General features: G+C 36.3%; 1 long non-coding RNA gene across 1 annotated transcript in view; it reads right to left on the bottom strand.

The window, feature by feature from the left end:
- Positions 1–25,414, bottom strand: part of LOC129143745 (uncharacterized) — a 229,571-nt gene that overhangs the window by 76,106 nt on the left and 128,051 nt on the right. The window contains exon 3 of the long non-coding RNA XR_008547566.2: positions 15,683–15,818. This is a non-coding gene — a long non-coding RNA (uncharacterized LOC129143745). The remainder of the gene's footprint in view (positions 1–15,682; positions 15,819–25,414) is intronic.

Here is a 25,414-nt window from a genome sequence, read left to right as displayed (position 1 = left end):
CTGGATGATTCTATATTTATTAAGGAAAATGATTCCTTCACAGATTGTGTTACACAGAAATTCTAGTTTTCTTTTGCCTATGGTTTTGTTTATTTGTTTGAGGCAACCACATTACCTTTTTGATTTACCTTGAGGTGACAACTAAAGGAAACAACACACCCTCCTAATTTTCGAATTTCTCCATCTCTGCATGTGATTATCTTTTCCTAATATGCTACTTAGGTTTTTGAAACAAAAGACAAGAATTCATAGTAATTCCTTTCAAATGCAGTTTCTGATGATTTCGCCCATTCATCAAATCTCTATGTATCATTTGATTCTGCTTTTCCAGTGAATTTTTGTCATATCAATGAACCTTATCATCTGCAAATGTATTAAGTATACTCTCTAATTCTTCATTACAGGCATTAATAAAATGGCAAGAGATTGGAATCAACATATTAATAGCTTCTCGGTATGATAATATAAGCACTTTCTTTCCACCTTAATTACATTAGCATCTAGCCCATATTTCTTTGTATTATTCCTAAGGATATCTTGAGACACATTGTCAAATATCTTGTCAATTGCAGACACAAAGGGGAAATAAGAGAGAATTCAGGATCATATCATACATTTATTATTTAGTTGAGTAATATTCCCTACAAATATTAAAATAATTGAAATTGTATTATTACTTGCCCCATAACAGTTTTTCTGATCCAGCTCAGAAAATACCCATATGCCCACATAACACTCGTATAAGCAAATTTGTATTATTTATTACAAAAACTTTCCACTCAATTCATTTGAGAAAATTGATTTTCTAATGATACAGACTTGGTCCTATATAGATCTGACATTAAACTGGCTGCGAACCTTATCAAAGTTTTTTTAACTTCCTGGTCCTCACTTGCCTCATTTGTAAGTAGGAATTAAGAAAACAAATAAATTTTTAAAGTGTCTGGCATAATCCTGGTACTTAGAAAATTTTCAACAAACATAGGTTTCCTTACCAAAGTTATTACAATTATCTTAATAATATCTTTCTTAAAGAGAAGTCACTTTTCTGACTTTTAAATGAAATCAATATAAATTCTAAGAGTTGTATGAACTGAGACTATAGTGAAATAGATGTGTTTATCAATGAAATCAATAGAAATTTGCAGTTTGAATTTAGGAGTACAACATAGGGTAACAATCAAAATAATGTAATACAGAAAATAATTACTGAATGCCTACCATATATTCCACCCTCTGTTGATATTAGGAGCAGGAAGGAAAGATTGAATCTCCTTTCAAGATGAGGTTCAAAGCATGATCCCTTCTATAGAGTAGACCACAATCTAGTGAAGATAAGTTACAGAAAGCAAATAATCGCAATTCAATATGCTGGGTTCTTTAAAAGTAGGTTGTGCATTTAAGTATTTGGGGTGCTATAAAATTGGTTCAGTTTACCAGGATTGAACGCCAAGATTACCCAGAGGAAAATACGGGAGAGGGGACACTTTTGCTGTTTTATATAGTGAGTAAAAATTTTAAGGAGGACAGTATTTTTTGCTTAGGAAATGATGAATTTGGTGTGGTTGGAGCACACGTCTGGCTTGAACTCTCTAAAAAATAGAATTCAAATATGTATTTGTTAACTTTCTATAACATGTTTAGAACTGTAGGTGCCGTTAATTTACAGAGAAGACGTACTTAGCCATTTAGGAGAAATAATGCACTAGAATTTAGAGCTAATTATTCTGAACGATGAATGACAAACAGATCAAGAGGAATTTAAATGTCTAACTTGGGTGACTAAGCAGATGGTAGTTAAATCAACAGAATTAGGAAATTATTGAAAAACAGCAGATTTAGGGGATATGTGGAGCTTGAGCTAATCAGAGAAATAATCTGTAGTGTGATATCAAAAGCCATTTGCCAATTTAAGTTCCAGTGCTCATAAGAGATCGTAGCTATAGGTACAAGTTTTATATGCCATTATTATATTATGATTAGATAAATTACATGTTTAGTGCAGAAAATATGAAATGTATAAATAGAATATAAAAGCTTCTCCTAATCACATCATCTGTTAATAATTATAGGGGTTAACATTTTGGCAGATATTCTTCCAAAATTGAGGTTATAATGTTCTGTTCATTCTCTTTTTTCAATTAACTTTTTATCATAAGCATATTTCCATGTTCCTAGATATTAATTTAAAATTAGTTACGTGCTCTATAGTATTGTGTTGATAAAGAAGGATATTTCCCTGACCCCTTTGCGGGCAGGAACTGGAGTACGTGAGCGCAAGAACTAGCCAGCTGCTTCGGTGCTGGTAGGGGCAAACTCCATTCACTCGGACCTGCTGCATTCCGCTGCTTGCTGAAGGGAGCAAGCAGATGAATGAGTGCAGGAGCTGGGGCGAGCGCTTTTGGGCACCAGCAGGAGCAAACTCCGTACCGGCCCCGCAGCAGTTTCTAGGGAGATGCCTGCGACCCCTGGAGGCCCAGAAGTGTTACAGTACTCTTTTAGCTCTGCTGTCTGCGGACAGCTTAAGTATTAACTCAGCGGGCCCTCTGCTTTTTTGTGTGAGGCAGCTGCCTTCCTCCAGCGAGGGCAAAGGGTCAGTGTGACAGCCTTCTGTATCCGCATTCGTGGCACCCAAGCTTTTGTCCGGCAACCAGGAGAAATGAGGTTACAAAATGAATTGGAGAATGGTAAATGTGGGGGATTTTATTGTTGTGGAGGTGGCTCTCAGCGGGAAGGGGAGCTGAAAAGGGGACAGGGTATGGAGGTAATTTTCCCCTGAAATCCGGCCATCTCTGGTCAGATTCTTCTCCAAAGTACCAATGTCAAGCTGTCCCCCTGAAGTCAAGCTGCTTCTCTCTGATGTCCAGCCTTAGTTCATTTGCTTCTCTTATCTCTGCCAGCTGAGGATGGGGTTTTCACTGGCACAGGATAGGGGGTGGGGCAGCCATGGGTGATTTTGGAAAAGGCAACATTCGAGCAGGAAAATAGGGATGTAAGTTCTCACTTTGGGCCATGGTATCAGGCTTTTCGGCTTGAGGGTGGGGTTTTTGCCAGGGACCCGCTCTCTTCTGCCGCAAATTTCCCTGCCTCCTGTCCCTATCATTATGTAAACAGACCTAATACAAATTTATTTAATTCCATACTAATATTTTAGATGTTTCAATTTGTTATAGTAAAATATTGGTATGTTTACTATCTTTTCATAAATATGTTGGTACATCTCTGATCTTTCTCTATTAACTACATTTCTAGAAGTGGAATTAATTTAACAAAATATATGAAAATTGGGCCGGGCACGGTGGCTCGTGCCTGTAATCCCAGCATTTTGGGAGGCCAAGGAGGGTAGATCACGAGATCAGGAGTTCAAGACCAGCCTGACCAATATGGTGAAACCCCGTCTCTACTAAAATACACAAAAAAATTATCCAGGCGTGGTGGTGCACATCTGTAGTCCCAGCTACTCAGGAGGCTGAGGCAGGAGAATTGCTTGAACCTGGGAGGCGGAGGTTGCGTGAGCCGAGATCGCGCCACTGCACTCCAGCCTGGGTGACAGAGCGAGACTCCATCTCGAAAAAAAAAAATACATATATATATACGTATATATATGTGTATATATACGTATATATATATGTGTGTGTGTGTATATATGTATATATACGTATATATATGTGTGTATATATATACGTATATATGTGTATATACATATACGTATATATATGTACGTATATATATGTATTTTTTAATATGTGTATATATACATATATATACACACACATATATATACATGAAAATTTAAGGAGATTGATGGAGAGTTTCAAATTGCCCCGAGAAAGTTGGTCCTACTTTGTATTTACTTTTCCACCCATTTCACCAGACTTAATTATAATTTTGAAGTTGAAATTCATGTCTCCTGATTGGCTCTGTCTTTAACAATAATTTCTTTCCTTCCTTCCTTTCTTCCTTCCCTCCTTCCTTCCTTCCATTCCTCTCTCCTTCCCTCCCTCTCTCCCTCTCTCCCTCTCTCCCTTCCTCCTTTCCTCCTTCCCTTCCTACCTTCCTCCCTTCTTTCCTCCTTTCCTTCTTCCCTTTCTTACACTGAAAAGAAAATGTACGGTCATGTAGCAATAACCTCCCTCTTTACAATTATGTTAACTCTAAAAATAGATTTATCTTAGAAACTTGAGAAAATCTCTTTATGCCAAAGAAAATATTAATGTAATTTGGAGCTCTAAACCTAAATTTGGAAATTGTAGTGATTTATTTTGTGTGTCTAGTCAGTGAGAGAGAGGGAGAAGATATATATGCATATTAAATATATCGCTAATAAAATATATTGGTCATTAAGAGGATAAACATGTAATATATTATAATAATGCTAATCATTTCACTATACATTAGTTTACTATTCAAAGAAAATTCACAACTTGTTGAGTAGTCAAAAGTTGAAAGGACACATAAGCCTTTTAATAATTTAAGAATTTTCATGACACCTGAATAAAAAGATTAGAAAATGAGGCTGATAAATTTTATATCTGAATTTCAAGACTTATTAATTTTATACAAATCAATTACTAATAGAATAGTTTGTATGATAAGTGAATTTATTTTCTCATCACATTCAGTTTTATACTGTGTCTGCCTTTAGTAAATTTACTTTTTTTTTTTAAGTGTCTGTGATTGTAATATCTAAATTCCAGGGACATGTGGCTCTTCTGTATTTGCAATGAAAATTTATCTTGAAATACAAGAATGCAAGTCTTCTGTTAGTGTCCTGAACAACTCAAGCCCCAGGGAAATGCTCATCATTTGTACAAATTAGAGAATTATAATCAGAAATTTAAAAGAGAATTATGTGCATGACTGTAGGACTAAGATGCCATTTATTCATCTCTCTTGAGACTTGTGACTTATTAGGAAATTGGGAGGTTGTTTTGTGTTTGTTCAAATTCTAGCTTCACTTTATAATTAGAATTAATATCTTATTTGTTTCCATTTGTTTCCATTCCTGCACCAAAGTAAACATGGGGCAGGAAACGTAAGCCAAAAAAGAATTACTTTTATCTTTTCATTACCTTTATGTTACTTTTTTAAAAACTTACCTTTAAAGTATGATAAAAAGAAACCTAATTGGACCACTGAGTGTGAACTAGAAGATTTTAAAACAATCTAAAAGTTTGATAAATTGAAGTTATTACAGAAAGAGTCCTAACCTTCTGCAGGTCATTTATTGAGATCTTACTATGTGCCATTTAAGAAGCTGAGCCATATATATATAGTTTGTTAGCTATATATATATAGTTTAAATATATATAGTTTATATATATATATATATATATATATATATATATATATATAGTTTGTTACATTATACAAATATTTTTAATGTGAGCCCAGTGGGGTAGTTATTTTTATCTAAACTGAGGTTGAAAGAGTATACCCAAATTGTCCATACATCACATAGTTAATAATACAGTGAATCTGAGATTTGAACCTGAGATTTTCTGACACCAAATGAGGGCAGGATTAGCTCATTGGCATCCAAGTGGCTGGACTAAGAACAATGTTCATCTCAAATGAAAGCTCTGGGGCTGATCTGGTGTTGTGGCTCATGCCTATAATCCTAGTGTTTTAGGAAGCCAAGGCAGGAGGATCTCTTGAGGCCAGGAGTTTGTGACCAGCCTGGGCAACACAGCAAGACCCTATCTCTTCAAAAACTTTAAAAAAAAATTAGGCAAGCATGGTGGCCATTTCACTCCGATGCCTAGGCAATGGAGCAAGACCTGTCTCTAAAAACAACAAAAAAGAAAGACTTGGACTGCCAGAAACCAAGAATCTCCCCCATGGCATCCAACCCTTGATCATGTGAAGAAAGAGATGATTGAAGCCAGAACCTCAGTCCAATTGATCTAATGCTTTCTTATGGAACGTCTTACCCAGTTTTACTTTCTGGTCTACCTTTGACTCTGTTGCCAACTTTTATCCATTTGACCTGCCCCAAATCCCGACTTTTGCACCTGACTCTTATTTTCTTTTGCCCTCATCAGCTACATTCTGGTGCTCCTTTTGGAGATATATTTCAAATCACCTGAACCATAAGACTGAGTTCTAGTCCTCTGCACACGGTTTTCGAAATTTTGTTTATTTTATAATATCTCAATCCTTCATGAAGAATTTCCTTTAAAAATGTGAATTCAGTTTCTATTTCTTTCTCACGTAGGGTCCCTCTTTCTCTTAGGACTGTTGATTAAAACCTGGATTCCTGGGCTGGGAGTAGCAATAAAGCAACTGAGAAGCCTTATTCTGGACTCTGGTCAACAAAGGAACATATTTCTTTCTGGGATTATCCCTCAATGTGTTGATCACGCCACATAATTTTACTTTTGTTTTTTTTTTTTCAAAATTCAAACAATTTGTTGAAATTAAAATCAGCAAATATCGCCGATGTTGACCCATGGAAGAGAAGTATAATGCAGTGTAAAAATCAAAAGACCTAGTTTTTAGTCTTGCTACAGAGTAATCTTGATCAAGTTATTAACAACTTATGTAAGTTGTTAATGTCATTTGAGAAATGAGGAGACAAGTTATCTCTAAAGTATTTAAATGTCATAATATTATATAACAATATGAGTTTAACTAGCAAAGGGGGAATCTAAAATTTGGAAGTATAAAGGATTGGGCTGATTAACCAGACTTCTAGTGAAGTAAGTGCACCAAGTTAATATAAAAAAAATGTTGTATTTATAACTAGCTCAATTTTATTTCATCACCCATGAAGTTTCAGTTTGTTTTCTACCATTGCTTTTGAATTTTTAATGACTGAGCATGGAAAATATTAGGAAATGATAGCAAAGTTCTCTGAATGCTCTAGCTAGTGATAGCAGAAAAATCTACTAATAGTGAAAAGTTTTCAAGGAGTCTCAGACTCGAGTGCCAAAGCACATTTGATCACACATGATCCCATTTATGAATTTAATTTTAAGCAGTTTGCAATGAACTATAGGTTAGGAATATAAATTAGATTGAACAAATTCAAGTATTTTTATTGAAATAAAAATTACCATAAAAATAAATGTAAATGACAAACTAAAGTATGTTTGCAATACACATGGCAAATAATTCATTTATTCAACAAAAGACAAAACAATGGGCACATATATAAAATGCTAATTCATGAACTATATGGTATGTTCAAATTCACTAGAAATTAAATAAATGCACATTTAAAAGAAAAGTACGTTATATTTTACTTCTCAGTATGGGAAAGTTTTAAAAGCATGGTAATACCAGGTCTTAGCAAGATGTAGTAACATTAGTACGGTACTTTTATACTCTGTTGTTAGGGATTTAAAATGGTACCATCTTTCTGGTAGACATTTTGGTAGTATGTATTACTCCATTTGAGTGAGCATATTATTTGAATAACAATTCTACTTCTGGTAAATTTTGTTTTATATGCCTACTTACATAGTTATATAAAAATGTTGTTTTATATATATAAATGTATGTTTCTATATAATGACATTTACATATAATATTTTTGCTGTAATATTATCTATAATATTGAAAATTTGGGGAAAAAACAAAGATATGCAACTAAAGATGATTAATATCCTATGACAAAATAGAATGCTATGCACATAGGAAAAAAACTCATGATGTAGTTTTATATTCATTGATACTGACAAAAACTTTTATAAAATATTAAATAAAAAATCAATTTTACTATTACCACATATATTGCACATATTTTGTGTTTATATGCATTAAAAAAGGATGGAGAGCCATAATAAACATAAATGTTTTTGCAGTTATTTCAGAGCAGAATTTGGGGGTGATTATTTGCTTTTCCTTCAATGAATACTATATGTAATATGAATGAAACAAAAAAAGCAACAGAAGCTATTTTCCTTCAGACTGCACAGTTGATCCAGTTTGCTGGTTATGCATCTCCCTTCTGTTTACACTTGAATATTCTCTCAAAGGACATTTGAACTCCACAAAACATCAACATTTGACAACTTAGTGATATTTCACTGGTAGTAAAAATGACAACAAAAGCAGAGAGAGGTAAGTACAACCTTCACATGCATTAATTTAGACAAAAATAAAAGAAAAAATATCTTAGGAGTGGAATTTTAGAAAGAAGTTTTGTTGTGGCATCATCTTCAAATTTTCTCTGCTTCTCACCTACTTGCTGAAATATTTTGTATTATTGAAAAGGATATTTTAATATTTTATTTAAAATAAGAATATTTCAATTACATAAATAATTTTATAATCATCAGCTTTGAACATTGGAACACATTCAATTCTTTTTAACAAAACATATTCAAAGCAACTGTAGGTTGTTCTACCTTTTGAAACAGCAAAATCATTATTGCATTATTATGTGTGTGAATTATGTGTATCTTTCAATGTGAAGTTTGGTCTTATCACTGGCCCCAAAGTTATTCTAAAGTGAATTATTTCAGAGAGAGGACTTCAAGATAGTAAGACACAAAAAAAGACTTCTTTTTCTGATTTCTTTCCTAAATTACTTAATTCTTCACCTTGAGATATTTAGTTAACTACTTTAACATCTTCTAGAATATGAGTTTCACGAACACATAGTAGGTTCTCAAAAATATTTGCTTTATAGCAGCTTTCAGATGTTCCTGATAATCATTTTGTCAAGATTAAATAAAATACCTGAAGGCTTATCATGTAGTAAGTCCTCAATAAACATTAATTGTTATTATAATTAGCTTAATTGCTGGCAAAATATTGTCTTTGGATATGCAGTTGTCTGTTCAGCAAGTATAGAAATTTGCTTCTTACATTAAAAAATACCATACAATAGATTATTGCCTTTAAAAATGGGAGTTAAATTCAAGATGCACTAAATACACCCTATATTAAAATTTGCTATCACCTCCCATACACAAAACATGGAGTTTTGAACATTGAAATTTAGACTGCTAGTAAAAAAAAAAAAAAGTCATCTCACAATACATTCATTGAGTGAACACAATTTTTTCTATATTTGATTCCTATCTGAAATGTCTCAGGATGATAGAGATTAAGTCAAGGGTAGAATATAATTCTGTGTCAAATAACTCTTCTCCTGTCTTAGTTATATAGTTATATAGGAAGCAGTAGGTGTAGTGGTGAAGAGCATTGACTGGATTCAAATCCTGGGTCTGCAATTACAAACTATATGAACTTAAAGCAGCCACTTTATCTCACCAAGGCTTAGTAAACCATAGGAGCACATATACTTACCTCACAGAACTGCATTTGGTAGGATTGAATTGAATGGAGTATGTAAGCGCTTGGTACAGTTCCTAATACAGAGTTAGCACTCAATAAGCAGCAGCAAGTCTTTCTATTGTTGTCCAGAATTAAAAGGAAGTCTTTGGTAATTCTGGAGTCTAAAACTTTGAAGAAATCCAGATGAAGACTTAGATGGGTATCACTCTGTATCTTTCATTATGCATAGCATTCCTCATTGAATCAATACACTTTGCTTTCTCTCATCTGCCTTCTCCTATTTTTTTGCACCTAGCAGTCATCCTTCCCCTATATAGCTATAGCCTTTGGGATCCGTCTGTCATAATTCAATGTGGGTCAATCTGTCTCAGATGGAAGTGCCTTCCTTATAATCAATGTAACTGACTTGTTTAAAATGAATAGAAAAATACAGTAAGTTTCCAGTTAGAAGAGCATATCTTAGTTCTATGGTTGACCATTGTATGGCAATAATAACATTATTGCCTTTGAGCTGAAGATTTCATATCTATAAATCTGAGGTTATATCCATCTCAAAGACTTTTGGACAGGATTAAATAAAATCCTACATAAGCACTAAGTAAAAGGCTATGCCTACCACACAGTGGTTACTCAATGGTGACAGTGGTTGCTTAGCTGTTGATATAAATATTATCATTATCATGATTGCTAGTATTGTTTTTGTAGACTCAGTACTTAACAGAGCCTAGAACAGCGTTTGCACGTGAATGAGTGAATATAACTATAGTCTCACTGCTGAGCAAGTGGTATCATTTTATGTCCATAAGAGAGAGCAGTGCTTTCTACTGGAAACACGAATGAGTATTGGTAGCATCCATAGAACACAATGGCAGCTATTTGTAGCTTCTAATGGTGATGTAATTCAGCTATGTGGCTCAAGGTACTGGTGAGCCCTTAAAATGCAGCTGGCTCAGCTCCTTTAAATAAAAATGATTAGACAAGGAAAAGCGGAAAACAGATTTATTTATAAACCATCCTACAAAGACACAAGGTGGAGTTCTGTTTTCATGACAAACCAGCAACTCTTTAAATATTTACTGTCAACCTGGGGAATTCATGTGTAGACGGATGGCATATTTAGGCCTTTAATGTGCCATCTCAGCAGGGCCCGCTTAAGGCTGCCCATCTGGAAGATGAAACTTTACAGCCAATTTAAAAATGTTTTTTCAAGGACAGATAAACTGTTTCTAGCTAATTTCCACCAAGACATATGAAAGCAAACCTGGTGCTTTTTTATTTGGGAACTAACATTTAAACCAGAATTCATACTTCTTTTCCGGAACACCTGTAGAAAACTCCTGCATAGTCAAGACTAATTTAAATTCCGTTCTATAAAACAAGCTATACAACAGTGTTGAATCAGTAGAGAGATATATTTTCCTTTTATGGCAACAAAAGCAGTAAAAAATCTAGTTAGAATTTTATTCTCATCTCTTCTCTTCAGATTTAATGGATAGGTATACTGTGTTAAGTCTCTGCCAATTGAATTAAATTCTTCAGAATTCTACCAAATAAATGTCTAAATGTTATGGAGCAATGTTACATTTCTCTTTGAAAGTTTTGCTTTATTGATTTGTAAAATATCTTTCAAAAGTTATGATATGATTGCTATCTCGAATCTCAAATGCCATAGTACTGGTCAGGATCAGTTCACTGAGTTACTTGTTCACAAACATTCCTGTGATTTGAAGGATATTTTTCTTTCTTCTCTCTCTCCATCCCACTCATCCTTACTCTTGTCCTTCCTTCCTTCCTCTCTCCCTTTCTTCCTTTCTTTTCTTTCCTTTCTTTCTTGGATTCTCATAAGCTAATAAAGTTGGTGTTCAAGTGTGAACCTATCTAAATATTCAACCTCCTTTCTCTCTCCTGAGAGTTCAAATTATTTTCTTCCAGAAGCTATATTTAGATTACTTCTCCACAACAAAAAATAATTTTTAAAACTCTGTATATTACTCAATATGAGGTATAAGCAGAATTTTGGGGAATTGGGGTGGGAAGGAATGGAGAGAGCAATAGCAGGAGCAAGAGCCATCACGAAAGCCACAGCAGAAGTGTTTAGCCCACTGACAAAATCCCAACCACATTCCAGAGTATAATCACAGTATTCATACAAAGTGCCCCCATCATTGTAAGAGTCACTGAAAAAATACTAATGAGCAAAATTAGTTCCTCCAAAATGATTGTCTGTAATATTCATTTTTAAATGGAATTTAACTTGCTCTGAAGTTATTTTTTTGAGAATTAAGAAGCATGTGACACAGCTCTTTCTCTCTCCTCTCAGTCTTTGAATAGCACATTCTTGAAATTAGTACTGAAATGAAGTAGCCAATATAATTGGATAAAATCCAGGGCAGTAACAGCAGATAGCAAGATATCTCGCTGAGTGTTACCTCTTTTTCAAATAAAGTCCAATATTACTTGACCAAAGAATAGATGATTCTGCTGTTTGTGATGTCTGGTTGCAGGGCTACAGTATCCCCATTTACTTGGCAGTTAGTACAATTAGCCAAGTTAACTGGTAAATGGGTCTCCATTCAACAATTACTCAAGGTTTTATGTAGTTTGAAAACATTGACCATCATTAGCAGAAATCTTCCTATCCTCCTGTGCCAGTTCCTCAAATGTACTTGTAACTGGAGAACCATATAATTGGGCAATGGTTACCCTTATTGGAGAAGAAATCATTTGGAGAGCTGCTTTCAAAGAGTTGGCATGACTAGATCCCCTTTTCTCTACATTTCTTGTATACTATTAAAAAAATGTGTTTGCAATGTTTCTCAAGTCCTTTTCTCCCACCATTATTCTTATTACATTTTTTTATTTATATTATTCTTTGGACATTATTACAAGCCTGTAGAAACTAGTTTTTTTTCTCCATCTTCAATTTGTGAGCTGACTATGAGCTTCGTAGACAAACTCTGCTTCAACCTGGGATCCTAGTACATGGGGTGAGTTCATTCATTTTCTACAGGACAAATCTTTGAGATTTGTAGGTTTTTCTAAGTAGATCAAATTTACATAAGTAAGGAATAAACTTCTATCACATTTAAGCCGTTCTCCTTTTAGGTGTTTTTCTTTATGCAGCCGATCTTAATTCTAACTGGTTTAGCTAGTCATCAGGAATAGACACAAACAGACCCTACCTTCTCAGGGAGGGAACACTTGATTTAAGTCTTGAACTAGACCTTTAGCCAGATGGAGCTTGGGTTAGCAGAGGGGAGGTTGCTGTGACTTAGAAGACTGGAGAATTAAGAGGCATTTTGGGTAGAATAAATACTATGTTCAGATGTACTACAAGTACACTCAGATTTAAACCATTAAAGCTTATGAAGGAGGTATCCTAATATGAATCACGTTAGTGATCTCTAGTTTCCCCTTATCCCTATCTTGCAGCAGGCTGACCTCCATGAACTGGATCAACAAGCTCTTTGCGTCTTGACATTCTGGCTGGGTTCAGTCAATAGGAAGGACCAGCAGAATATCAGAGTGAAGAAACAGAGGGAGGTTTAGGAAAAGTATTCCCTCAGCTTCTTCCCTGAAGAGCCAGTCAGGACTGGCTGCATACTATAACCATAACGAGTCCTTTGCCTGATGCAGTGAGTCAATATATGGAGACACTGGGGGTTGCAGCAGAGAAAGAGTTTAATAATCAATCATCATGCAGTCAATTGAAGAGACCAGAGGAAACCTCAAATCTGCCTCCCTGAGGGGTTTGTGGTTAGGGGTTTTAAAGGGCCTGGCCAGGTGATGGGTATTGCGGGGATCACTGATTGGTTGAGAAGTGAGGGGTGAAATTATGGGACAGGAAGACGAAACTGCATTCCTGTGCTGAGTCAGGTCTTTGGTGGGGGTCTTCAGACAGGCTGATGTCAGCCATTCTGCGAATTCGGGATCTGAAAAATACTTTAAGCAATTCTTGCGTAAAAAGGTCCAGTGTCAGAGATTCTATCTATAGGAACAATGAGGGATTAGGTGGTCAGCAAGCTACATGACTCTCAGTTACTCGGCAGCTTCAGGGTCAAAGCGCACCCTGGTCAGTTTCTAACTATAATTCTGCCTAAAGACTATGGCAATTCTTGTTAACCCTATGAGAATCCCTCTACCAATGGCCATGGCTCCTGACAGGTGACCTTCTCTCTGGGTTCCAGTGACTTCTCTGTCCCTTTGTCCCTTTAGAACTAGGAGTGGCAGTAGCATCCTGCTGTTACTAACTGTATAAAAAAAAAAAACTATTTTTTTCTTGATACTCACATTCAACATGGAACACTTTTGACAAAAGATATGTGGGTTTCCCATACAAAGTAATTCTGGCATTAACAGCCTGTAGTTAGCACAGATCCCATAGGTTAAGGATTCACACCCACATGGCTGCCCACCCCTCCCTGCCTTCAGATGCCAACTTCAAGTGGTAGATCACCAGGTTGCCCAATATTTTGTTCAACTTGGCTACAAACTGAAGGTTCCCATGACCCCCTCCTCACTTTCCATTATTTGCTAAAGCAGCTCACAGTTCAGGAAAACAGTTTACTTATAAGATTACTAGCTTATTACAAAAGATATCTTAGAGGATACAAATGAATAGCCCAGTAAAAAGACAAAATAATAATAGGGGGAGTTTAGAAAGGTCCCAAGCACTCTCTTGTGATTTCTCTTGCTGATACTTTTATAAATGTCCCCTTCATTAACCGCTCCTCAAATAAACCCTATTTTGATAGCTTTTTGTTTCCTAATGGGACCCTGACCTATCAGAGTTCTGATGGTTTTATTTTGCTAATTTATAGCACCTATTAAAATCAGTAGGAGTAAGTACCCAGTAAAAGTACTTATGCTTCAAAATACCTGGATGAATTTTGTGAACACGGCAAGAACTTTTTTTTGTTGTTGTTGAGATGGAGTCTTGCTCTATAGCCCAGGCTGGAGTGCAGTGGTGTGATCTTGGCTCACTGCAACCTCCGCCTCCGGGGTCCCGGTTAAGCAATTCTCCTGGCTCAGCCTCCCAAGTAGCTGGGATCACAGGTGCACACCACCATGCCCAGCTAATTTTTGTATTTTTAGTAGGGACGGGGTTTCACCATGTTGGCCAGGATGGACTTGAACTCCTGACATTTGGGAGGCCGGCCATGGCCTCCCAAAGTGCTGGGATTACAGGTGTGAGCCACTGCACCCAGCCAGCAAGAACTTTTTGAGAATTATTGAAATCACCCTCTGAGTTAAGGAAGCTGTGAGAAACCATATCTTCCAAGTTCTGCTTCTCCTGGTGCACTCCAATACACAAACGCATGCTGTCTGTGATGGAGCCTCATTTCATCCTGTTAGAAGACTTACTGTTGAGTCCCTGCTATTGTTCAGTTTGTTTCAAGAACTAAGTCTTAACCAAATGGTTTCTACAAAGACTTTGCTTTCTTCCTTTATCCTCCCCCAACCCATCTGCTCTGAAATTGCTTGCTGAATAAAAACTTTACTTGTTACCCCTTGAAATGGCTTTTCTTCTCTTTGCTCAGAACAGTAGCTGTATTTTTGTTTTCATCTTCTCCCATGTTGCTAAAGAGAAAGATTTCTCCTTTTATTTTAGGAAGAATCATTACATTCTTGTAATCAGAGTTGACAACAGATTTTTCTATTGTTCAGTAACTCCACAAATCCCATGAATAACACTTGAAGGCTACATCCACTGATAGTAGCAGCAGAGGTAGCTTAGGGTTACGTCATGTACAATAGACAATGGCACTGAAGCAGAAGAGAGGATATCAGTGTCAAAGAAATATACTGGTGGTGTTTAGCTAAAGATTCAAATGGGTATGAGGAATCATAGAAGATGAAGAGGGAGAGGTAGGAAGGTGCTTTTATGCACATTCCTGACTGACACATTCTCCACTGACTACAATCCAACAGCACTGACCTAACTCAGAAGACTCTTCTATGTGGAAAGCAAGAGTATCAAACATTTACAGGGCACCCAGATACAACAAAATACCAAAACAAAAAGGATAAACAAGAATCTAATTGTTGATATATTGAAAATTATAGGGGCAGACATGGGATGATCTTTTTTCTCCCCATTGTAAAAGGTTATAGCAAACATCCCTATAATATAAAACAGGCTAACAAGGGAAAAGGAGAACAAATTAATTACTATTACATGCACAAGTGTTCATGGGAGCCAGACAAAATATGAACTTGAAGAGGAGCCAGGTGATTGGGCTTAAATATTCTCTTCATAGAAGACAGATGTATAAACCTGGGAAGTGGGAGACAAACCTTATGGAAAGGTGAGGGACAGTGCTGCATAGGAGCAAAGGTACCCTTATTATGCAGATAGAGTTCCCCAGGTAAACTCTTGGAGCTGCCCTCAGAAGAATAGATAAAAAGTCTCTGGGGTGGGGTTTTAACTCACAGTCTCTTCTCTGGTGGTTGCTCTTTTCTGGTTAGTTGATCAGATCCCTAGGGAAGAAGTCTCAAGACAATTGCATTTCTTTTGGAAAGAAGCTTTCTTGATCAGATAAGTAGATTCCAGAAAGTCCTTCCTTGTGCTTGGAGAGAAGGGAAGAGATGAGACGAGGTTAGAAGGACCTTGATTCTGTGGCAGCTTCCAATGCCTGTCATCACATCCAACTGCCAGTCTTTGGGGAATACAGTTCTGAGCCCCAACAGGACCTACTGTGTGCCAGAAAGGATGAAGAAATGTATTTCCTAGGCTTGTTCTGACATTGTGTAGTTTCTCTTTTAACCCTGAAAACCACTTGAAAAATTCTTTTTTATGTCTATCAATAAACATTGATTTTGTTTCTTCATCCTGTCATTTCAAATTGTTTTGATGAAATTTGATTTCTTTTGAAAAAATAAATCAGTACTCAAAGATTTATTTTCCATTCTGCTATTCTCATTTTGTCAGCCAGTTCTTATCACGGGGCTCAAAATGGGTATAGCAGTACATGCATAAACAGCAATGTCCAGAGGTGAAAAAAAGAGGGAAAATAAAACAAATCCTTGTGTATCATTTAAGATCTAAAAAATCTTTTTCTGAATTCTTAGCCATCTCCTTATGTTTCATTGGAGAATTAGGTCTCCAGTGGCCTGAATTAGGTCACATGGTACTTCTTAACCCATTCTGGTCAGTAGGCAATGGAATTACCGACATTGGCTTAGTCAAGCCATAATTATCTAAAAAAGCATAATTGGGTTATCAAGATTTCTGTCCTGTGGCAAAGGCCAGTCTTCCTTGAAGCATACCTTCAGGGAAAGGAATACTAACACCTAAAAACAGAAGAGTTTCATTAGTAAGAAGAAGAGGGAAATAGCCTTTAAGCAGACAATCACCAATGTCTATAAGAGTGACTGAAAAATAAAAAAGACTATGTAAATGCAAGGGACTATAACTGAGGGAAGAAAACAACAATAGTGGAAGGATTTTAAGCAATAATTGTGTTACAGGAAAGGGGTCCCAATCCAGACCCCAAGAGAGGGTTCTTGGATCTTGAGCAAGAAAGAATCCAGGGCGAGTCTGCAGAGCAAAGTAAAAGCAAGTTTATTAAGAGAGTAAAGTATTGAAAGAACAGCTACTCCACAGACAGAGTAGGATGTTCCCGAAAGTAAGAGGAGGAACATGTTCACCATGGGTACAATGCTTGTTTATATGGGGAGATGTGCTCTGTTACAAGGGTTTGTGATAAAGGATTAATTTTCTTAACCACTATATTTTGCAAGAATCGATATTATTATCTTTAAAGCAAAATTAGGAATGCCTTTGTTCTTCAGATATGGGGATATCTGGACACTCCCAAGTCTGGGTCTGTTTAGTAAGCATTATTAATTTGTTCCCTTAACCATAAACATCTAGAGGCTAGGAATGCCTAACTTTCTGGGAATGCAGCCCAGCAGGTCTCAACCTAATTTTCCTAGCCCTCATTCAAAATGGAGTCGCTCTGGTTTGAACGCCTCAGACAATTGGGTAGAGGAATTTATTTTATTTATTTATCTAGTTTTCCTGGAGAGTGACTTTGCTCATTCCCTGGAGAAAGTCTTTGTATAAGCAGCATTTTATCTTTTTTGGTTAAAAAAAAAAAAAAGAAAAGAAAAAAAAAGATGGTGGCTAGAGAATATTTATGTCCTACATCAAGGAAGAATTGAATTTATTGAATTTAGTTTTATTTAATTTCTTGTCCTGAAAGATAATCTGCAACTCATCCAACCATGGGTCAAAGTATAATCCAATTTTCCCACTGAGCTGATTGACAAATTCTTATCTTAACAAGATTAAGACTTTAAAGCAGGAACTTCTCTGATGTTTCAAAAAGCAATAGCTTTTTACTGATTTTCTTGCACATTTGACCGCTGCTTGTCTTGTTAAGTTGCCATTTGTTCTTTAAAAATCTTTATCATCTTTATATTCTAGGTCTTTTTTCTTTATCAGTGGCAATAGTGCTTTCCATTTGCCCTTTAGCTGACTGAAAGGCCAGGGTAGCTGTTTAAAACATCTGAAACACCTCTAAGACACCTTAAATATTTCAGGAAAATATGTAGCATAGGGCTATCCTAACAGCAGAACCATGAATCCTAAGCCTAAATTCATGAATATAGGATAGTATACTGTAAGTAGAGGAGGATTCTAGGTGTGACTATAGTATGCTATAAGAAGATCCTATATGTGAGCATGAAGTTCTACCTTCATCCAAAAAAGTAAATGTCTAATAAAAGCTGTTTTCCTTCATTTATCTTTTAGTGAGTAGCCTGTGGGGGGTTGACCTTCTCAGAGGCCTTCCCAAGAGCCTTTTTGGTATGTGTGAGTATCAGTCAATTTATAGATCTACCTCCAAATAAGGGAGTCTGGATTCTCTGGAGAGTTGGCCCAGTTCTGAAAGGAAAGCTTAAAGTAGCCTGTCTGCTTATGAGTACAGGTTATCTAATATTAGCTTCTGCGTGATGGAAAACAAATTGCCTTAATTATTAATCACTGCATAACAGACTGACCTCATGATGCAGAAAGCATTTTAAATTTGTAATAGTTTTATTTGGGGAAAATACTCAATTGCATTTTATGCAGATTAATCAGGTTTTCAATTGTTCCGATTCAATTATTCTTTTCAGTTCTCCCAGGAAAAAAAGTCTGATTTTCAAATTTTCTAATTTCATTATCAGCTTCAGAAAATGTAAATGATCACATGCATTGTAATCATTTTAATACCAACAGTGGTAAAACTGTGAGTGCTGCTCAGAATATAAGGAAATGTCTCTAATCAGACATGACTGTGGTATGTATAATATACTATTATATATATACACCAGATATAATCCTCCTGCCTAAGACAAAGAAAGTTTTTGAAAAAACAGGGCCTGAAAAGAAGTTCTGGTCTGCTAACCGGAACCTGAAGGAGATCAGTAACTTTATCAAATATGTGCATGTAAGTCAGATTGCCTGGGTTAAAATCCCAGCTCCATAATTTTTTGGCCATGTGATTTTAAAAGGTTCTTCAAAGTCTCTGTGCTTTAGTATCTTCATTTGTAAAATGGTAGTGATAATAAGAATAATGACAGAATTGGTTCATTGTGACCATTAAATTAAGTAGTATAAATAAAGTACTTTGGGGAGCACATGGCTCAGCGTTAGAAATTATTAGTATTATATCACTATCTCTTTTAAGTTGAACTTTCTTCAATATAATTTTTATCATTTTTAATAGGATTAGAGGCAATCTGATTCAGAAATTTCTTTACATTCCTTGCTTGGTATGGCCAAACATTCATTGCTTTACGGGAACTAGAAAGCAGTGAATTAGTGCCATTCTATCAGTAAGTTTTATTAAGGTCCTGGTAGGAGGCAGACCCGATCCTAGACATTAAGCAGAAATGATGAAAGACACACAAAAAAACAAAGATGCACTTTGCATGCAAAGAATTTATAGTTTGATCAATGTAATCAACACACAAGAAAATAATCAGCAATAAACTAGAATTAGAAATTAGGCACACATTATGCATATCCCTAATATTGCGCCGCTCCCATGAGGTAATAATTATTAGTTGATAACTCTCTCCCTGTGAGTTTAGAAGTTCTTTGAAAGCAGCTATGATCCTGCTCGTTAGAGGTCTAGGTATGGTACCATGCACTCTGTAAGTGTGAATCTTTGAGAATAAAGAAACTGCAGCAGTCAGGGGAGTGATCACAGTTATATGAGTGGAAAGAAACTGGAATGAAAGATAAACGAATTGAGGCTGCTGAGATAATTGGCTCTCCCACTATTTACCTATGGATTTGAACCTGTGAAGTGAAAAGATTAATCTAGAATCTAGATTAGTGTTATTCCAAGTTTTTTTTTTTTTTCATTTTTAAATAGGGCAAAAACATTCTTCGAAGGAAATCTTTTGAGTAAAAGCCAACAAGAATGGAGGACCACAAACAGTCTTGGGATTGCAGAGAAGACCACCTGGATGAATCAATGTTTTTTTGTTTGTTTGTTTTGGTTTTTGTTTGTTCGTTTTTTAGAGACGGGGTCTCGCTCTTTCGCCCAGGCCGGACTGTAGTGGCCTATCTCGGCTCACTGCAAGCTCCGCCTCCCGGGTTCACGCCATTCTCCTGCCTCAGCCGCCTGAGCAGCTGGGACTACAGGGGCCCGCCACCGCGCTCGCTAATTTTTTGTATTTTTAGTAGAGACAGGGTTTCACCGTGTTAGCCAGGATGGTCTCGATCTCCTGACCTTGTGATCCGCCCGCCTCGGCCTTCCAAAGCGCTGGGATTACAGGCGTGAGCCACCGTGCCCAGCCAGTGAATCAATGTTTTAAGCTGAGTCCTGATGGGCAAATGGGAGTTACCCAAGAAAAGAATGTGAATATAAGAGAAGATTGTTCCAGAAGCTAGAAAGAGCATGGAATTAAAATCCATTAATTTTGGCTGAATTCAAGAATGTGAAGAGGAAATGGAAAGAAATAGGGCTTAAAAACTAAGCAAAGGCCAGATCAAAAAGGTCCATAGAAACTATGTTAAGAAGTTTTGGACTTTATGACAGTGGGTAACTATTAAAGAGTTTTAAAGAAGACAGCAATCTCACATTTGTTCTTCAGAAAAATAATTCTGGCTCTAATGCTGAGAAGGAATGTAATAGGAGCGGGGTTAAGGCAAAGATGTCATTTAGGAAATTGTTGCAGTAATTTTAGTAAGAGAAGTCGGAAGTTTAAGCCAAAAAGGTGACATGAAATCCCCTCACTCCCTGATTCAGTCACCTCTTTTCCACTTCATTATAGTGCTGATACCACAGCCCTGGCTAAATCTAACTCTTTTCTAACTCCATGCCTGTACTTAAGAAATTAGATGTAGCTGGGGAAAAACAAACAAGTAAGCTGATAGATCTCATTTTAAATTCATGAAAATAGCTACCTATAGGCCCTTAAAATGCTGCTCAATAATCATCTTCTACATCCCCTGTGTCCATTCAGTCTCCCATTGTCCTAAAAAATATATATACATTTTATGATTTCTCCCCTCTCTGAAAATTCCCAATACCTCTTTCCCCATTCTCACTCTCAGCTTATGACCTTTCTTCTTACTTCACAAAGAAACCTGGAGCAACCATAGGCACCTTCACCAGATTCCCACCATGACATCTAGCCACCTACCTATCAGGACCTGCCACCCACCCTTCTATCCAGCTACTTCAGGTGACCTGTCCATGCTTCTATCCAAAGCCCATCCCTCTACTGCATCCCATCTCCTCTCACCTCCTTTAGGATGTCACTTTAGTAGTTTTCCCCTCCCTCCTTCATCAATAACTTTTTAGTCATTACCAAATATTCTTACCATCATTGAAATATGTTACTTATCTCATCTTAGAGAAAACTTTTCATTACTCCACCCATTTCACCAGCTCCCGTTTCTTTGCCCCTTTTTTGCAACAAACCTCTTGAAAGTTCTATTTTTCCAGTTTCTCTCCTCTCTTTTCTATAAACCCATGGCAATCAGACATTTGCTCGCACCACATCACAGATATCATTGTTATCAAAGTCATCAAGGATCTCGTTACTTCTTAGATGTAGGTCCTGCTCTTGCTTAATGTATCAGTAGTATTTCAGTCAGTTAGTCATTCTGTCCTCCTATAAGTGATTGAATTGGCTTTGAGGATAACATTTCCTCTTGGTTTTTATCCTACCTCATTGATTACTCTTTCTTGGTTTCCTCTTGTGGTTTTTCTTCTCTCAACCTTTTAATATTAAAGTGTTATAATTCTTAAATTCTGGGCCTTCTTTCTTCTCTATCTACTATGAAAGTTGTCAGAATCAAAATGGAATCACTTGTGTTAAAAGCTCTGACAAATGAAGCTGGGGAAAGCCATGAAGAGAGGCTTCTCATGCATGAATGTCTGATAATAAGAACTATCACAAAAGACTTAAAAATGACAACCTTGCACAAAGGCCATCTCAACCTTACACAAAAAATATTTCTGCAAGAACATCTGCCCAGCAACTGCCTGTCCAATCTCCAACTGGCACAACCCTTGTTATTATTGATCCTTGTAGTCCAGGATAATTATCTCAAAACAATTATGCAATCTTCCTTATTTTTTTTAAACTTTGTCTTTATCACCCAGAATACCCACATAGTTTACTATGGCACACACATTCCCATTTCGATGCTCATATCCAAATAAATATTATTTTCTTTTAAAGAGCTTCTTTTGTCTGTTATTTGGTTTGACACTATACTTCCATAGTGATTGTATCCAAACCTATAAGTTTAAATACCCTCTATATGCTATTCAGCCCAGTCCTCTATTAAGAATGTTATAGCTAAAACCAGAGTATCTTATCAACTGGTCACAGTAATTGATTTAGGGATAAGTATATAATGTAAGCTAGTTGAATAAGAATGAGCCTTAATATTTGCTCTGGAAATTCTAGTGCATAGATTCACATGTTCTTCACTGGACATAAGGATTTGGAGCTTGAAACTGCTGTAGTTAATATTTGCCAGAAGCCCACTGTATGCCTGTTTTTGGAGCCAAAATGGAAAGGAACCAGATTCTGGAAGTGGATTCTGATGACCTTGTTTGAGTCCTGAGTGAAACCACACCTCAAACCAGATCAATTGTTGGAATATTCAGTTCCATGAGGGTAAAATTATCATTTTTAGTTGAGATTTCTGTTGTTCAAAACACATGCATTCTATCTGATATACATCCATATGAGTTAGATATTTTTACCTCTGCTTCATATTAGGTTTGTGCAAAGGTAATTGTAGTTTTTGCATTACTATTAATGCGACAAGAAAACCATAGTAATGGTTTAATACAAGAGAAAACCCATGGTAAGATGCCTATATAATTTTCCCAAAGTCATTCATCTAGTAAATGCTGGCATCAGGATGATCCAATAGGCAGAATTTAGACTCCACATTCATAGCTACAACTCATTTTGAGTTGGAGTTTGGAGATACTGGAATGGACAACATTCTATATGTTGTGTCCCTTTAAAGTGTATGTGTGTGCATGTGTGTGTATATGTGTACTCTTATTCTAACTACTAAATTAGAACATTAAACACATAGCCATATTTCCTAAAAAAAAAATCAAAGAGGTGATTCTCATTTATTATTTAGCCACACTCCTGGGAATATCCTGAGAATCAACTTTACTCTTTGGTCTGTGTCCTCAACTTTAATTGTATTCTTCACAGAACAATGAACATAGTACTCTCACCTACAGATTTTGTGTTCTTGTATTTTCAGATCTGCATACAGTAACCAAGAATCTGGTTTTGTAATGTCTAAATTTTATAAGACAGATTTATTTTCCTACCACTAAAATGTTAGTGTAAGTGAGCAGGTCAGTGAAATGCACACAGAATGAGTAATCTGGGAGGCCTGGGTTCAAACACTGATTCTTGTGATATTGGGCAAGGTTTTTAGTTCATTGGAGCCCTTTTCTCCTTCATAAAGAGTGAAACACAAATATCTACCTTACAGGACTGTGGTTATGATTAAATGAGACAACAAATGCCTGACATATAATGGACCTTGAACAAATCATAGTGTCTTTTTCTTCTTTAATTTTCAAAATTCTATTGAAATATAAATCCCTGTATTAGTAAAGAAGATCCCCAAGTGTCATTTCAAAGTATATTTTTTTCAATAAGTGTTGATCTTAACAACTATGGTATGCTGCATCACAAGATACACCCTCCTCCACTCACCCCTTTTTAATAAGACATTAGCCCTGCTGACAGGAAGCATTGGAGTGTGCCAATGCAGAGCCATGAGAGTGGCTCAATAATGTCCTGGGCAGAGGAAGAAGTCAGTCTGGCATTCAGAATTGTCCCAGAGGTGACAAAGGATGGATTAGCAATATTGCCCCCACTGACATTATATGGATGTGCCCTGACCATTCTGTAGCTGAAAAAAATCCACTCCAAACTTCCCACTACAGAGAATTCAATTTGACATTGTTTAGCATCCTACACAGTGAATGGGGAACTTATTGCATTGGCTGTCTTATCTCAGAATGGAAGTGTTTTTCTTTAAGAATTCTCAGAAGGGAGTGATTCTTTGATAATTGAACTCCCTGTGGTTTTGGTCAAGTGGAAACAGTGCACAGAGGCTTCAAAGAAATGAAAGCTGTGAGCACAGAGCAGAAGCTTTTCTGGCGGTGATGAGAAGAGGCATCTCTTTGACCCTTTAAGTAATGAAAGCCAATCATTTAGAAAAAGCCCAGGCTGAAGTCCCTAAAAAGAGAAAAGAAAGGAGTGAGCAGAGCCTGATGTGGGAGAACTTGCTCTACACTTGAGGGCCCTCCCAAAATGGTTTCTACCCTTTTCAGTGTGATGATTTTGTTCACAAGAAATATTACGTAAATTCAAAGTTAGAAACAAATGAAGTTAAGTCATATGAAATAAAAATTGTTCATCCTGAAAGGATTGCTTCAATTCAGCAAAAAGGAGAGACATCTTAAAAGAGTACATGGATCATTAGATAGCAGTAGACGTTGCCTACAGGAGGACTGATCTTTAGTGAAGACAAAATAGAGTTCCACTGCAGAAATTCTACAAAAATGAAAACACAGGCAAACAGACCTGTGGGAGTAGTTGTGTTTTACCTTTTGTTTTGTTATAGCCGTGTCTACTTCTCTTTATCACAAGATAAACCTGCATAGTTCTTAGAACAGAAACCAATAGTATCTACCACGTGCTGGAATGGAACCAGAGTCACAAGCAGAACTAATATTTTTCTTCTGCTGAATCAGGGTGAGAAAATCTGATATAAATCTCATTGGCTTTGTCTACCTGGTATTACAAATGTATTTCATTAGGTTGCCATAATTAGGTTTTTCACAAAGATTAGCCATTTATCCAGAGTGCCAAAACATTCATCTTTTCCTCATTCTGAATTTACTAGGGATATTTTATCAGAAAGATATAGTTTTACTTCTAGGGATATACTCACATTTTCTTCACTTTCACATTCTTTTTATTTAAAAAAGAAATGAGAAGTGGCCCATTGCTACCATATAATGTAATATGTTATGTCTTAATATCCCTTTGAAATGCCACAATCCCCACAGCAGTAGCAGTTTGGCATCCCTGAAGGCATGGTAAGAGCCTATACTGCTTGAAGAGCAGTGAACTGTGTTTTAGTCTGATTTTCTGAAAGTAGATGAAATATTTAGCAACTGATCTGAAAAGAGCCGCTGTTCCTAATAACCACAGCTCCCAGGAGGGAGTCAAGCCATGCTCCGGGCTCTATTGCTAAGGAATTTCATAAGGGTCAGAGCTGTATCAATCAACCAACCTGAAAATAGCTATTGAGTAGTACATCATCATCATAATAAACAGATATTTTTATTTGCCTCACTAGGAACAGGGTACCCTTTTAGGTAACAGGGCAACAAAATGGCTCAAGAACCTAATATCCAGTTTCAAAAATCTTCATTTCTACTCATTTCAGTGGTAACTTCTGTGCCAGAATAGTATACATTTTTTTTTTCAGGCAGCCATCATTAAATTTATGGAAAATTAAAAGAGAAAAAAATGTATACTTTATAAGTGCTTTTTCAGGAACACTATATGTAAATTCTATGAAGGTAAGCAACAAGGCCTGCGAATTTAGCCTTTTCAACACCATTAGATTAGGCATAAAGTGAATAACCAG

The sequence above is a fragment of the Pan troglodytes genome, chromosome 3, assembly GCF_028858775.2.
Source record: "Pan troglodytes isolate AG18354 chromosome 3, NHGRI_mPanTro3-v2.0_pri, whole genome shotgun sequence".
In the NCBI taxonomy this organism is placed as follows: Eukaryota; Metazoa; Chordata; class Mammalia; order Primates; family Hominidae; genus Pan; species Pan troglodytes.
Note: the sequence above shows the minus strand (reverse complement) of the source record. Positions and strands in the feature narration are given on the sequence as shown.